A 17996-nucleotide genomic window follows, 5' to 3' on the forward strand; every position below is an offset into this window, starting at 1 on the left:
TCCTCTATCACTCGAGTATTTCTCATCCATGGACTGCCTACTAACAGAATATCGTAGTCCTCTCCCTTCATGACTATGAAGTTAACCAAGAATTGGATTACTACTATCTTTAGAGGCCAATCTTTTAGCACTCCAAATGGTATGGCTTTGATTCCATTCGCTAGTGTAACATTAAACCATGCAATTTCCACTTGTGGGTTCTCCCAAGCTTGCAGAATTGCATAGCTAAACACACTAACTCATGCTCCTATGTCCACAATTCCTTTCCGTGTGGCATCACCTAACGCAACAATAGGTAATACTCCGTGCATTTCCATGCCCTCCCAAAAGCATTCACTTGTAGAGATTTAGGCAATTGGTTCAAGGTTAAGCTTGGTATATGTGTCTTTGCATCGTGATCTGGCAAGTTGATCACTCCATGTCCATCAGGTCTTTCAACCCACTGCTTCAACACTTGCCATAGCATGGATTTTTGCCTAAGCAATTCTACTAATGGAAAGGTTACAAGAGTTGATATTAGTATCATGAGAAAATTGCCAACCTTTTCCTTTTTCTCTAACTCAAGGCCTTTTTGCCAATGCTCTTGGGCAATTCGTTTGTCTGTGGCATTTAGATTATCCTTGTGTGGTGCTATATGTTGTGTTGATGTGCCTCTTGAACTCATGTGCATAGGGGAGACTTGTGGACTCACTCTAGAGAGCTCATTAATCTCATCCTCCATGATGATAGGCTCTCCGTCCTGTAGGTACGCTTGAGCTTCTTTCACCCACTCTTTGACTTTGTCCACAACTTCTATTTGGTATTTTGGTTTGGGGTATTCTCCAACATTGGCACTTCCCTTTTCCACTGTCTTAGGAGCACATGTTCTACCTCTGTGTCCTAACTTGTTTCCCTTTGGTTAGTGTGGTTGCACTATCAGTTTTGAGTGTTATCTTGGGATTCACCCTCTTCCTTCTCCTCCTCTGACTCTTTTTTCCATCAGATGTTGCATCTAAGTTGCTAGGTCCAGGTAATGAGATATCGGCCTGCTTCATTTGAGATCGGGTCATGACGTTTAATGGGATTGGTGTGGCTTCATCATCAAGTGTCTTGACACTAGAGAGTCCAAGTGGTACTAATGGCACAATTTCTGTACTAGTGGAGGGTTTTCATCTAGGGCAATCAATGTACAAATGTGTAACTCTATACTCTAGAAACACAATATTAATAAATTTGGAAATTTTCCACAAGTTTAGGACTCATGATCAAAACTTTCTCTTTGTTATAACTCTCACACCATCACTCCAAATGTATTATTCAATAGCTCAATAGATTCCATTTTTCATAAGGTTTCCAATTATGTGTCACATGATAGCTTTGGGAAAGTTAAATGTGTATTTTTGGAGTCCCAATATTCTAAATAATGAAGAATGGGACTTGAAAGATTTCCAAAATCACTAAAATTGTGTTTAGACATCTCAAGTCGGCCTTGTCCTTGTTTACTTGCTCCTTTTCAAGGCAACGAGATGAAATGTGTCCCAGATGTCCACAAGTCCAACATTCTAGTGGCTCTTGGTTTGGGCCCCTCCTAGACCTCTATATCTTCCCCTGCTTAAAGCCATAACCTACACTAGCCATCAATATAGGATTACCCTCCTCATCATAGGAGACATAGAGATTCACATACGTTTTGTCCTCCAATGGCTCCTCTACAAAGTGTATCAGAGCATCGCTCGGTGGATGGGTTGCTATGAGTCCAGGTAACCTAGGGATTCCTATGGGATTGATGCCAATCCTAGGGGCAACTAGCTTCAAGTCATTGGGTGCTGGTAGATCTAATGGATCTCCTCTTACAAAGTTGGGCTGCCTATTCCTTGGATAGTATGGCTGAGTATAGGGTTGTGGATATGGGAGCCTTCTTGGCAATCAGCAGTGCATCGCATCATATCCAAATCTACCGCAGTTAGCACAAGGCAGTGATCTAGGGTTAAGATATTCAACTAGAAGATGGTTCCCACCACAATGCACACATGCACATGGGGTCACACTAGCCTTCTCAACATCTCTTGTAGCTTAGCCAACTCTAACTTCAAGTCATCTATCCCCTAGTTTTGGTTGATGTTTTTTTCCCTTATCTTGCATGCTAAGGTTTAATCGCTCCTTTTAGTGTTGTGGTTCTCTTGGTGTTCCTAGAGGTGGTATTCTCTTGTGGTGTGACTCTTGAGCTTCTCTCTCTCAACAAATCATCCATGCATATTGCCTCTTCAAAGAATCTAGCTAACATGTCCCTTTGCAAGTTCGAGTTGCTAGCTAAGGCCTTATAGAGTTCTTCATTTCAGATTTTGTTAATAAACATGGTGGAGACTGCTCTCTCATTGGGTCGCTCCATCTCACCAGATCCTCTTGTAGAGGCTTCTCACATGAGTGACATAGTCTTGGATTTCCTCCTTGTATTTTTGGCTAACATTCATCAACCTCACAATGAGGTTTTCTGAGTATCCGCATTTGGAAAATCTCTTAATGAAAAGTTCATTTAGGCTATTAAAGTTGTTGCGCTAAGCATTATCTAGGCTAGTAAACCAAGTTCGTCACTTGTCTCCTAGGCAGAGTCCAAAGGCTTGTGCATGCTAAGCGGGGTCCATGAGGCTATTTTCCTTACACATCGGATCGTTACCTGCTTGATACTTCTCAAGTTTCTTTGCAACTATAGGTATCTTGGTCTGGCTTCTAGTGTTTGGGGTGCTTCCCAGTCCAACTAGCAACAAAGCTGCTAGGGCTGCTCCGCTTTGCTCTGCAATAGTAATATCATCTAATAGTTGCCTCATGAGAAGGTCACTCAATATAAGATCTTCTTCTAACTCTCTCCCTATCGGCATTTCATCTTGCTTTGTTTCCACCTACGATGGCTAGGACTTGTTGGACCTCATTGAGCTCTATCTATTGGTGTAGATTGAGCTCTATCTATTGGTGTAGATAGATCTGCTTTCTAACTCTCTCCCTATCGGCATTTCCTCTTGCTTTGTTTCCACCTATGATGGCTAGGACTTGTTGGACCTTGTTGAGCTCTATCTATTGGTGTAGCCTCTGAGCACGTTGCTCTTGGTTGTAGGTGGCTATGCGTTGCAGGGAAACTCTTCCTAGTCTCCTCTCATCCTTGAGATCAACTATGATTTCATTTGCAAATCTCCCGTGGTGTGCTTTTTTCATTTGACATTCATATCATGGTATGAGTTGTTGTATGTCAACTAGAAAATCTCATAGTTCAAGGCCTTGGTTGCCTATATTTGTGTTAGCATCTGCCATGTTGGTGGCCTCTTGAACCACTAAGGTGCCAATGAGGGTGATTAGGTCCGCTACTAAGGACATGTCTCTAATTGTGGTTCGTTCCTTTCTTTACTTGGTTATTTATCAAGTTGTTTGAGGCTGTTCACTTCAATGTTGGGTTTCTTGGTTTGTTTTTGAGGTCCCATGGGTTTTGCAAGTCCTACTGGTGGGTTTGTTTCTTAGCTTAATTTCCCCTTAGTGTGTTCCTTGTTAATTAAATCACTTTGTAAGTTTACACTTTTTTTCACACTTGGATGATGCAATGCAAGATGAGTTGTGCACAATCAAGCTTTCAATTTTTCTCATGCACCTAAGTACCTACGATGCAATGTGCAACCTTGAACGAAATCATTCACACCCACACCTTGCCAATAAGTTATGTACCTTAAATCTCTTTTATGTGAGTTGTGATCACACCTAGCAATCAATTTTGATCCTCTATGGGGTCTTGATGAATGGTTTGCCTAGGCAGTTAAATAGTGTCTCTATTGGGAAGTGAACTGCAAGTGACTGACTAATTTGGTCAATTCTTGGGCTTGTTAGGGTAAATTCCGATGTTGGTCAGGTCTATGGTCACACTTGCAGGTCTGGGATCCAGCTAGGGTAACTCGATAATTAGCTCATAGCCTTGGTATGCTTGGGGGGTCTGGATGGTCCCTAAAAATGTGTTCTAGTTCAAGTTTTTTGCAAATTCAAACATCCGAGTTATAGGTCTGTGTCCATTCAAGTCCCAGACTTGGCCATCTGAGTGGTGAATTTGGCTTGTCCAAGTGGTAAGGATAGGGGTTCCCATCCAAGTCCAAGAGAGTGCGTCCGAGTGGACAATTTGATCATTTGAAGTGAGAGCTATCCAAGTGGACTTTTAGGTATCTAAGTGGGACCATCCGAGAGGGACCATCCGAATAGGACTGTTTGAGGGGCCGGTTAGGACTCAGCCGTTTGGGGCACCATTCGAGCGGCCAAAAAACACACTGACAAAAATTGATGACAAATGACTCACTCAATCACATGTGTACCTAGCTATGATCATGTTCTTATTCCTCAATAAGCAAGGAAGGTTCTGAGCATACCTAAAATCACTAAGAGTGATGATACAATAGAATTCTACTATTGTTTCTCTCTTAACATGGGGCTCTCTTTCTCAATCTCTCACATACCAAAATGAGCTCTTTCCCCCTTTCTCTTCTTCTAATGCTCTCTCTTTTTTCCTTTACTCTTTGTTTTCCTTCTAAGGTATGCAAAATCTCTTTTCTTTTCTTTCCCTTCTTCCTTTCTTCTTGGTTGTTACAGAAACTTATCTTCTCCTTTTTTTTCCTTATTTTCTCAACCTTAATGCATCCTACTAATGAAAAACACCATACCACTAATCTAATTGGCGTTCCTAAATCTTCCAAAACCTAAACTATCTAGCAAAGGAGATTGAACACATTCTGACTCCCTCACTTCCTACCTATACAAAGCACCATTTTGAAGATGAACTCCTACTCTATTGCTCGATTTGGAGTGCACAAGCACTCGAGTATGAATCCCTTGGTCCCAGCAAACGAAACTAAAATGTCATCTCTATCACTAGCAACCATCGAGACCCTATGGACATCTTATCAAGTCATGTTTCAAGCGAGTCGCAATGGCTACCTCACACATAGCCGTACACGCTCTCACATAAGGATGTAGTGACTTACCATTGAATCCAATCATTGTAGTCCCCTATCTCAAATAATTCAATGACTCCATGATTCAAGATGCTAGCTCAAGCAAGCTCCATCTCCATGCTTCAACCTCCAATGTCCATAGCCGCGTGCGCAAGAAAAGAGTAGAGAAGATGAGAAGATGAGAAGATGAGAAGATGAGAAGAAGAGCTTCTCCAGGTCCCTCACTCTCACACACTCACACTCCCTCTCTAATGCACAAGCAAGAAGCAAGAACAAGAACAAGAAGAGAGCTAGTTTGCTCACACACCAAGAATGCACTTATCCATTTACTTTTTGGCTTTTATACATGCCCTTCTCCCCTTGGGCACCCAACCCATTTTGATGATTGGCCATCCACCCTTGGTCCTCTTTTCCACTCTTTTCCTATTATTTCCTATTCTCATGGCTCCGTTACATGCACCTTTTAATTTATAAGTTACACAGGAGGGAGCCTAGCGCTCTTTTACAAAGGACTAAAATGTGATTTATCTCTTGTGTGCCATGTTCTTAATTTTAATATTTTTCATGCACTTCTTGGTCTTCTTTTTCCATTGGGATATCTTCTTATGCTCCTTCTTAAGCCTTTTTTGCACCTTGTGTTGTTCCAAGGGTTAACAATAACCTATAGTATCCTCTTCTTCAACAATGTTTGTACCTACACCCTATTCTTCAACACTGTTTGTACTTGTAAACCTATGATACCTATTGTACTGCAAAAACCATCTATGCCACCTGAGCGCTGGATTTTTGCCTTCAGAAGGAGCTTAAAATTAGCCAAAAAATCCGAATTTCATGGGAAAAATAAACTCCGTCGAAGGTGGCATAGGCAATTGGGTCGATTTTAAGCAACAAGCAACCGCAGGTTCCTAAAGTTCTTTAAAAACCCACCGACAGTTACGGATTTTTCATAATTTTTCTAACTACTGGATTGGAACCCAAGAGATGTCTGACAGCAGCAGCAGGGGACTTTGAGACAAGCATGCAGTAATTTTTGGGAGTCAAATCGGAGGCCGAACAATCGAATGGGGATTGTTGGGGCCAAAGACTAAAAGAGGCCAAGTCTAAAAAGACTTAAGGGGTAAGAGGGGGTGTGACCTTTGGGGCCACGCCCCAATTTTTCACGTGACCGAGGGGAGGGGTTGGGAAGGGGGACTATTTTTTTAGCAAGGAAAAAGGGAGAATGCACCATGGCGGCAACAGGCGACGAAATGGAGAGGAGGGGGGCCATTAGCCATATCTCACCTCAATGTACCCCCTGATCTGATTGCACCAATCATTTGCTGAATCTTTTTGCTCTCCATCTCCACCCTTCGCTTCTCCAATGGCTACCTAAATCAGAAGATCTTGTTTTAGTCTTTCTCTCTCCTCCCTCTCTCTCCTATAAGAGGCAATTCATGTGGAAGGATCAAGAAGAAGAGGGCCTGAAGGATGCTTGTCTGACAATGATCGCATTGCTCCAAGATCAGGAGGAGGCTGACGGAAGGTGTTTAGCACTGAAGAATGATCACCGTATAGTCCATTGGCAGTCCATATCAATTATTAAAAAACCCGCAATACAACTTCTCCATATAGGTGTAGTTAATTTTCAATATGCCCAACTTCCAACTAGCAAAAGCAATTGGATGGTACCATTTTTCCTCCCAAATTTGGGTCAAACAACAACTAATACTATGCATTATGGCTACTCAAAATATATAAAGCATTTTTCCCCTTTTAGGTGCTTTTAAAATAGGTGCTTTGGCAAGCTCCTGCTTTGCATCATCAAAAGATACTTTGCATACATCACTCCATGCAAACAAACAGTTAAAGGACAATAGGGTTGTCAATGGCAATGTTCTTTCTGCCAGGGCATTTAAAAACCTTCGATAATACCCTATTGATGACAGAAAGCTATGCACTTTCTTTGGAGTACGCAACAGACTCATGGTGACTATGACCTTGATCTTTTCAGGGTCAGTCACGATCCCTACTAAACTCACCACACGGCCTAATAATAGCCCATAAGGCACCCCAAAGACGCACTTCCATGGGTTAAGAGCTATGCAAAATTGTTCACAACGCTCAAAATACTTCCGCAAAATAATGAACTTCCTTTCTCTTATGGTGGCTGCCCCCGGGTCATCAATGAATACTTTCAACTCCTCTGGGGAGATGTCACCAAAGGTCTTATCGGCTGTTCTTTGCCATGAACCAGGTGCACTACATAAACCAAATGCCATCACATGGTACACAAAGGTACCGACAAAGACAGTAATAAACGTCATTTTCAGCTTGTCTTGCTCAGCAATTGTCATTTGGTTATACCCCACAAAGCAATCCATGAACGCATAACTCTTGAATTAAGGACACATACTCCTCTCTTTCTTCCGAACTGAGCATGAAACCTAATTTGATTGGAAATCGTTTGGCGTACCAAGGTCCAACTCAATTACATCTGTGTCTCTTATTCGATTGTGAGGCTCTATCGGCTCATTCAATGTTATCTTATAGATGTCTTCTATAGTGGACCCTTCTTTAGATCCATCGCTCGATGACATCTCACTACTAGATGAATCATCTACTGTTTCTAGTTCAGTAGAGGATAAAGGAGCTCTCTCACTCTGAGGAGACTTAGGGTAAGCATCCACTATTACACGATTGGCACCTCTACCTAGAATCACTCGACTAGTAGGTATATCAACTTGACAGTCTGTTTGTAAAATCCATGGCCTGCCTATAGCAAAACTCGATAGCTAGGACGTCCTGCAAACCTTATCACCCAAAAGTCCAAATAGCATTCCACGCTTGCAATGGTAACGTGGACTTTAGTGATGCAACCTTCTAGTTGCCTTAAACTGTCATTAGCCATCGTAAGAAGTGTGGAGCTTTCTTTTTGGATGTCCAGACCTAGCCTCTCCATCAAGTTTGAACTCATGATACTGACAGAGGATCCACTGTCAACGATAACATGCTCCACTAATATTCCATCCACATATGTTGGAACCCTGGGACAATGCTTTTCAGCATGATCGAACCAATCTTCTCCCACTCGTGCTATGCCCAAAGGTTCTACAATATACCCAATACACATGGTTTTCTTGAATTCCTTGTGTACTCCTAGAGACAGTTTAATCAATTGCAGGAGATTCACGTCTAGTTTAACTTCGCAAAGAGAACTTGCTAAATCAAAGTCGTGGTAGTTAGCCAAAGCTCTCTTCTCACGCCAAACCATTTTCTCATTTGGTCTTTGGACCGGCTTTAGTGCATCTTTTTTAACTTTTGCCTTCTTTCTTGGCAATTCTTTATCCTTCTCGAGATCAACTTTACTATCAACAGGCCTTAGAGGTCCATCTTCCATATCAAGATTCAGGACTTACATTCCCCTCGCATCTTGCTTAGGGTGTCCCTCGACAAGTTTTACATTTCCTTTGTCACTTTCTCTAGTCTTTTGACCTCTTGTTATGGCTCGTAGATTAGAGGTTTCAGCATCATTGACATGTACAGCCTCAATAAGCTTGACTCCACTGCCATGAGGCAACTCCTCTACAGTAGCCTTTCCTCTTTGCAGTATTTGTCTTGGTCCATCTTCTTGGTGGAGATTATTCCCTTGTGCACGATGGTTAACTGGACCTGGCCATTTACTTCCTTGTTGGAGAGAATTGAACTTACTCCAATAAGTAGCAACTAAGTGGCCAGACTTTTCACAAATATCACATTTGACATTCGGACAATTCCTAGGGAAATGTTGGCCACCACACCACTTACATCTGAATCTTGAGGGGGCAATCTCTTCTTCAAGACGTCGACTCCCTATCAAATTCTGCTACTTCTTAAGGAAATTGACATCCACAGCTATTTGTCTATACTGTTCACTAATCATATTAGTGTAGTGCTTCATCATATCCTTGACTTCACCAAGGACATTTGAGATACTTGACTCATAGCCGCAATCGTCTGTCTGTCGTCCCATTGGCCTAACCACTTGATTAGGAATTGGTCACTGACCTACTGGGGCAACATTCGGGTTCACTGTTTGGCCTCCACCATTCAGTGGGGCCATCTAACTAGCCATAGGCATAGTCATAGTGGGAGGAGTTGGTAACATAGGCAAATTCGGCATGATACTCCCTCTTCCATTCGCATTTGACATGGGGTCCCCTTGACTCCCGTTGGTCAATGCCAAATTATTGCCATTCCAATTTACCCTTGTTGCATAAGCTGCTTGCAAGCATGACTCTACTCCTGCTTGGGTAATAGCAATGTCAATGTCGGTCAAAGCAATACTACTATGTTGCACTTGGATGTTGAAATCTAATCTATGTAGGAAATATTGCAACTGTGCAGCCGGTGGAATGGAAATGTAAGTATCAAGTTTGCAAAGAACTTGCTTTAGTTTCTTGGCATAGGCCTGGACATTCTGATTTGGCTCCTGGTGTATTACATTCAAGATACACAACCAATACTGTCCACCCCTCTCGGGGGCAAACTCTCTACGAAAGGCCGTGAAGAATTGGTCAATGCTAGTTATGGTTTCGGCCTCTAGACCGTGATATCATACTGTTGCCCTTCCTTTTATTGTCATGTTGAAGAACATCATTAAATGCCCTTCGTCTTGGATTCGATAGTTGAACATGAGTTTTTGAAACTCATTAATATGGAGTTCTCCATCTTCTTCTGCTAACCCATGGAAGATGGGCAAAGGTGCTCCTAATGCCGGTAAATCCGGTGTCCCTACTGGAATTGCAATAGGTTGTGCCATGGCTACAACCGAATTGACAATAGGAGTTTGTGTAGGTAAACTACAACCCCACTTGAAGTGGGTTGATTGATTGGAAAAGGGGAAGTATTAGGACTTCCTCTTGCACTCAAAGGGCTGCTTGTGACACTTGGGTCATTAAAACCACTGCCGCTTATGCGTATCGGGCTACTCCTTTGAGGAGAATAATGCCTTAGAATCTTAGCCCGCCGTCTAGCTCTCTCAGCACGTTCCTCTTTTTGTATTTCGGCTTGACAGTTCTTGTCAGAGGACATAAACAAACTATTTCGTCCCCCTAGAGATCCTAGATTTGGAACCACCCCTTATATTGGCGGCTCCTGGCAAACGCACCACCTGTCGGTACCTAAAATGGACCTAACACTGGCTCTCTAGCACTAGCCAAACCTTTAAGACACACAAAACACCCTGCACGGCCTCGCCACCAAGAGCGTCTAAGGCTCACGCTACACTAAACCCTAAAATCGATATTGCGTTTGTAATAAGACAGAGTCCAACACTTACCTTCCCTTCTCCTCAAAGAGAGATCCCATAACATATAGGTATAACACCTCGTATCACATATATAGAGAAGCACCTCTCGATTGATTGCCATGGCTCCACTGCAGCTCTCATACATTAAGGAGATTGGCCCCAAGATGCGCTGCCTAATATATAAAGCATAACACACAAACTCCACTCTTTTTTTGTTTTGTACGATCCAGGAATATATAGATTCTCACCAAATAGTCCCAAGGAAACCGTACAACTAACCTACAGATTAGGCTCCTTTGCACTCCATGTATAAGTCATGTCCTAGATAGGAAGACAATTGCTATGTAGTTCAGGACTGATACCATGTCATGAGTCATGCATAGTGCATATGATCCTAGTGCACAAACAATATTTATCAAATTAGCATTTTGTGATGTGCAAAAATAACCCTTTCATGATCTTTCCTAAACGTATGCTTTGATGTATGGAGACTAGCACCGATTTCTCGTGCTACTAGCCTCTTGAACTGAAATATCGCAATTCTAAATGAAATGCATAGTCAAATATTTCAAAGATTCAAACCCTCTCAGTCCTCTGAATCTCTTAACATCACCCTTTCCCTCTGATGTTTAGATTGTGTTGCGTTGCATAGATGTAGCCTTATTTCGTATGTATTTTTCTCATAAAGCGAAAAAACCCATGAACTATGACACATAAACAAAGCTGAAATGAAGCCAAACTTCATGCCTCATCTTTGTTATATAACCACAACCATGAATCATAATTTTTTAGATTTTTATAACGCGAAAATCTTTGTTTTTATTTTAAATTATTTTTCTCTATTTATTTATACATAAAAATAGGTTATTTTCTTATCTATGATTAGTGACTGATTATGATAGCTGAAAGATGTTTTTTATCAGAATTTTATTCTGTGCGTATCTCTTTTTCCTACGCGAAACCAACAAAATCTTCATTTTTACTCTAAAAATAAGCTTTTCGTGTTGTAATTCAATTATTACGACTATTTATTATTATGGTTCTTCATTTCTTTTATGCATAGCTCTCAATCATAATGCAAACAAGATCCAAACAAATTTTTGTTCCATGTGAATTTCATTTCAACCATCAAACATTTTAAAAAAAGCAAATTTCCTTTGTAAACAATGGTATTTGCAACCAAAAAGTTCAAGCACTACATTCTTTATGAGAAGGTGATTTTTTATATGAAGGCGAAAGGACTTAGACTGTTGCTAAACAAGTTACAGTCGCCTAATTGTTTAGCAAAGTGGTTAATCACTTTGCAGGAATTTAATTACGAGATCAAGAGCAAGCCTCCAAAGCTACAGGGCATAGTAGAATGTTTTGTGGTTTTCGAAGAGCCAAAAGAGGAAGCGACATGACAACACTATTTAAGATTAATGCAGCTTCTATTTCCTCCTGGTATATTGCTATAACGCACTATCTATCTATAGGAGAGACTGGAGCTACCCTATCAAAATCCGAAAAGAGGAAAATTAAACAGCATGCATTGAAATTTTCGTTGATCATAGGAACACTATATCGGCAGGGTGTTGATATGTATCGTTGATGTGTGATGTTTGACGAGGTTCCATTTATCTTGGAGAAATACCATGACTCTGCTTGTGGGGGACACTTTGCTAAGCGGTTGACGGCATAGAAGGCTTTAACAGCTAGATATTGGTGGCCGTCCATCTTCCAGGATTCATTTGAGTATGTTAAGAGATGTGATACTTGTCAAAGACATGACAGTAGAGAGAATAGGAAATGCCCACTTACACCTATTATGGCTATACTTCCATTTGAAAAGTGGGACATCGACTTTGTGGGTCCTATTACCCCATCGTCTACTACTCAAAAGAGATATATTATAGTAGCAACTGATTACTTTACAAAGTGGTCAGAAGCACGAGCGACGAGGCAGGACAATGCAAAAGAGAATGCCAATTTCCTACTTGAGCAGATCATCTGCCACTTCGGTCTGCCAAAGGAAATAATATCAAACTGTGGAACTCACATTTTAAATAAGATGATTAAAATCTTAACTGAAGCTTGGCAAATCAAGTATAACAAGACGACCCCCTATAATCCGCAAGCAAATGGACAAGTTGAAAGCACCAATAAGCAACTTGTGGGTATCTTGTCCAAGATAGTCTCTGAAAAGAAACGTGACTGGGATAAGAAATTGTATGTGGTGGTGTAGATATATAACACGACATTTAAACGAGCCATTGGTCACACCCCATTCAAATTAGTTTACGGGGATGAGTGTGTCTTGCCCTTAGAGATTGAGTTGCCGACCATAAGATTCACAATCAATCATTCTTTGGGTGATGAAGATGGCCTATTCGAGTATTTTACGACTCTGGCCCACTTGGATGAGCTCAAATTGCAGAGTCTATTGCACCAAGAAGTAGCTAAGCGGCTGCATGATCTAAAAGCAGAAAAATATACCTTTAAAAAAGGATAGTTAGTTTTGTATTACGATATGCATAGGGAGCTATTTCCAGGGAAGCTGAAACCTAGATGGGATGACCCTTACAAGGTAGTTAGGATATGTAAAAATAAGTCCACGGCTTTATTAGCTAGTCTACAGGGAGTGGAATTTAAAAATAAGGTTAATCTTAATAAGATTAAACCTTATTATTTATGTGTATGTTAATGCGATAAATGCATTGCATGTCCATATTGGGGTTGACCTGAGACCTACAGGAGAGCTTAAACTGGTTGATGGGGCGGTTAATTCCTTATTTGGAGCACCCATATCTAGAGCAAAGATATCATCAGGGGAAGCTTATTTGGTGGAGCAAAGGATACAAAGTGATTGAGCAAGAAGACGATACCTTTGTGTGGGAAATCAAAGTTTTCTACCATCACTGCTTACAAATTCTGACAAGCATCCCTGTTGAGTTCAATGCAGAAGGTGGGATGGAGCTGTCAATTCATCCTCTAAGTATGTTGAATTTTGACTATCATAATTACGAATAGGGGAGTTCTTGATGGCTGGCTGTGTAAACCCATTGTGGACATACACATTATACTTTGATGGAGCGTCCAGGAGCCCTAATAAAAAAGGGAGTGTTGGAGTAGTTATCCGAGATTCCCAACGTAGAGTTATAATGAAATTAGCTATTTATCTCGGGGTAGGATTCACCAATAACATGGCAGAGTATAAAGCCTTGATTATGGGATTGAACGTTGCCAAGAAATGTGGCATTCGGCGCTTGTTAGTAAAAGGGGATTCCCACCTGATCTTAAATCAACTAAATGAGACATACACAGTCTGGAATCCTATCTTTTGCATGCATCATCGAACTGTTATGACCCTACTTGATGAATTTGAGAGTGTCTCTCTTCAATTGATCCCATGTTCTTGGAATTAGTTTGTAGATTCCTTAGCTAATTTTGCTTATGAAGAGGACCTCTTCTTCAACTATGGTCCTAGTCCGAATGTTGCTATTGATAATGAGACAGAACATGGTCGCTTGTGGGGAATTTTATCAGACCACGCATTATATGGCAAGCAATGGTTGGTATGGGTAATGCGAAGAGTGGCCGAGACCCATCTACCACTATTATCTTGGACCCATAGGTTGGTTCGACGACATGTTATGCATACGCCTCTTGCTATGTATGTAAGAGAGATGGGTCACAACTTAATGCATTTAGTTTAGGGCTAAGAGTCCTATTTTTTCCCTTAGAATGGAGCGTATTTTCATATATCTGCCTTATTCCAAGGAGGGATGCATAGGTGCTATTCTGTTTGATTTCATTAGGCTAAGAGGGGCAGCTAGTTTTGCAGTGACATGATCTATTTCTTTAGGCCAAGAGGGCCATAATGTATTTTGGTCCAGGTACGTTTAATGGTTTATGTTTTAATGATTGCATCATATAGGTTGATGAAGTCACTGGAGGGAGCCTTTGGTGCGAAGGAGCTTCTTGTGACCATTCTAAGTGGTTTCGTCCAATTCCTAAGTCTTTTCCCTTTTTCCCTTAAGAAAATAATGATATATGTGTATGTCGAGGTTACTTTCTTTTTGTTTGTTGGGGACCAACAATCAAGGCATGAAGTCCCAAGTTTAGGTTAGGTATATCTATGGGAGGTCTAAGCAGTTGTTGCCTCCTGCAAAGGCATTGTCAGGCATTGAAAGACTTATTTTAGCAGGCAATCCTAGTGACCCTATTCTGCTGACCTACTAGGCGGCCATTCTAGGAGTTCCTGTTAGTGTGAGGCAATTAGAAAAGCCTACCAAACAAAATGATAATACAAAGGGAAAAACCCTAAATATTTGAAAGAAAATTTTATGAATATACAGAGGTGTGTAAAAAGGGGTTCTAACCCCTCTCAAAACAATAGAAAAGGAAAGAAGCAAAATCCTTGAGCAGTTGTTCATTGCCTTGAGAAGGCCTAGTAGATTCCCGGAGACGAATCAGACGCGGGGCCAATGCCTTGTCTTCCTAGGGGTGGCATCTAGATGAAAGAATAAAAATAAGAGAAGGTTGGAGTGAAAATAAAAGTGGGCATCAAAAAAGGATTAAGTGTCACCTTGCGAGGGCTTGGTAGGTCAGTATGGTTAAAGATACTGTCTTGTCACTTTGGTTCCATAATTTGAAGTTCTGGTTGTGTCTAGCGTATCATTAGCGTTGAATCTAATTTCAGTGGTCATAGTCGCACGGCACGATTTGCCATTGAAATAAAAAACAGAAAAGGCTTGGGTCACTACGCTCAGCTCCCTCTTTTTTACATGTCCTAATATGAAAAAATAAAGGCCTAAAAGACAAATGTGCTAAAAGAAAATATTTCCTGATCAAGCTATGGGAGTCCTTGCCTAGGAGGAGCTCCTGGTTGAGTTGTCCTTAGTTAGGTAGGTAGTTCAGACCACCACTTAGAATGAAGGCGGCATAGGCAATTGGGTTGATTTTAAGCAGCAAGCAACCGTCGGGTTCTTAAAGTGCTTTAAAAACCCACCAACTAATAGTTGCGGATTTTTCATATTTTTTCGACTACCAAATTGGATCGTAGGAGATGCTCGATAGCAGGAGACTTCGAGACAAACATGCAGTAATTTTTGGGAGTCGAATTGAAGGCCAGACAATCGAATGGGGGTGCCCAGGGCCAAAGACCAAAAGAGGCCAAGTCTAAAAAGACTTAAGGGGTAAGAGGGGGTGTGACCTTTGGGGCCACCCCCCAATTTTTCACACAATCGAGGGGAGGAGGGGCTGTTTTTATTAGCGAAAAAAAGAGGAGAAGGTGCCATGGCAACAACAGGTGACGAAATGGAGAGGGAGGGGCATTAGCTATATCTCACCTCAATATACCCCCTGATCTGATTGCACCAATCATCTGATGAATCTTTTCACTCTCCATCACCGCCCTTTGCTACTCTAATGGTGGCTGCCCGAATCAGAAGATCTTGTTTTAGTTTTTCTCTCTCCTCCCTCTCTCTCATGTAAGAGGCAATTCATATGGAAGGAATCAAGAAGAAGAGGGACTGAAGGATGCTTGTCCGGCAACGATTGCATTGCTCCAAGATCAAAAGGAGGCTGGGGGAAGGTATTCAGCACTAAAGAATGATCGTCGAATGGTCCATTGGCAATCCATATCAATTATTAAAAAACCCGCAACACGCACATAAGTGGTATGCCTCATTTTTACAATGGAAATTTGCTTCTTTTTTATGTTTGATGGTTGAAATGAAATTCATATGGAACAAAAATTTGTTTGGATCTTGTTTGCATTATGATTGAGGGCTGTGCATAAAAGAAATGCAGAATTGTAATAATAAATAGTCTCAATAATTGATTTACAACCCAAAAAGTGTCTTTTTAGAGTAAAAATGAAGATTTTGTTGGTTTCAGGTAGGGAAAAGAGATGCGCACGGGATAAAATTCTGATAGAAACATCTTTCGGCCGTCATAATCAGTCACTAATCATAGATCAGAAAATAACCTATTTTTATGTATAAATAAATAGAGAAAATAACTAAAATGAAAAAAATAGGATTTTCGCGTTATAAAAATCTAAAAAATTATGATTCATGGTTGTGGCTATATAATAAAGCTGAGGCATGAAGTTTGGCTTCATTTCAGCTTTGTTTATGTGTCATAGTTCATGGGTTTTTTCGCTTTATGAGAAAAATACATACGAATTAAGGCTACACCTATGCAATGCAACACAACCTAAACATTAGAGGGAAAGGGTGATGTTAAGAGATTAAGAGGACTGAGAGCGTTTGAATCTCTGAAATATTTGACTGTGCATTTCATTTAGAATTGCGATATTTCAGTTTAAGAGGCTAGTAGCACGAGAAATCAGTGCTAGTCTCCATACATCGAAGCATATATTTAGGGAAGATCATGAAAGGGTTGTTTTTGCACATCACAAAATGCTAATTTTATAAATATTGTTTGTGCACTAGGATCATATGCACTATGCATTATGCATGACATGGTATTAATCCTGAACTGCATAGCAATTGTCTTCCTAGGACATGACTTATACATGAAGTAAAAAGGAGCCTAAGCTGTAGGTTAGTTGTACGGTTTCCGTGGGACTGTTTGGTGAGGATCTATATATTCCTGGATCATACAAAACAAGAAAAGAGTGGAGTTTGTGTGTTATGTTTTATATGTTACGCATCACATCTTGGGGCCAATCCCCTTGATGTAGGAGAGCTACAGTGGAGCCACGGCAATCAGCCGAGAAGTGCTTCCCTATGTATGTGATACGAGGTGTTATACCTATATGTTATGGGATCTCTCTCTGAGGAGAAGGGAAAGTAAACTTTGGACTATGTCCTATTACAAGCGCAAGATCGATTTTAGGGTTTAGTGTAGCATGAGCCTTAGACACTCCTAGCCGCAGGGCCGTGCCGGGTGTCTTATGTGTTTTAGAGGTCCAACTAGTGCTAGAGAGCCAATGTCGGACCCATTTGAGGCCCCGACACCACTTAAATTTTTCCTTTTAAAAGGGTGTTTATTGAAGTGCCTCACCTGCAATATTTTTCTTGGGCTCTAAATCTCTAGGGGTGGGAAAGTACTTCCCAACCCAAGATTCTATAGCCCTTCAAGGTCTTGAATAGCCATGGCTTTTCTCTATTTTCTTGTTGTCTTGCCTAGCATCCACTTTACCTCATGGATATATTGCATGGAAATTCATGCTACTACTAAGAAAATAGGGATGTAGTACAAGGCTAAAATAAAGCCTTTGGATTTCAATGATATGCAAGAACTTGGAGAGATTTAATGGTTAAGATGAAGGGATGGGATAGGGCTTACCAAAGTACAATAGTAACTCACTGTAAGTACTAAGAAGTTTGTGTATCCTCTATGATTATTTTATATTCTTTTTGACGATGTCTCTCAAGATTGACAACAAACATACAATGTCAAGGATTATGAATAGGTTGAGATAAAAGTAAAAGGTATGATTGCCACCATTAATGAGAATCTTTGATCCTAGGTAATCAAATCTATGAAATGCAAGGTTGGACTCTAATCTCTCCTTCTCAACAAGAATATAAGCTCATCCATAGGATAGAAGAGAGATATAGGCATATCTCTTTCAAGATATTGAAGTTGATCCATTATATGAGAGTGATAGATCAAAAATTTTCATAAAATCCCCTTCAATGTGGCTCAATGTTGATGCTTCATACTCCAAACTTCAATGGATAAGCCTCCCAAAAGACTTGCCCCAATAATTGGCTCTATGTGACGAATCTTGCATCCAAGTGATCATGGAAGCTTGAAAT

This window comes from Lygodium microphyllum, chromosome 29 (genome assembly GCF_053477565.2).
Source record: "Lygodium microphyllum isolate KBCC chromosome 29, Lygodium_microphyllum_v1.1.10, whole genome shotgun sequence".
NCBI classification, from domain to species: Eukaryota; Viridiplantae; Streptophyta; class Polypodiopsida; order Schizaeales; family Lygodiaceae; genus Lygodium; species Lygodium microphyllum.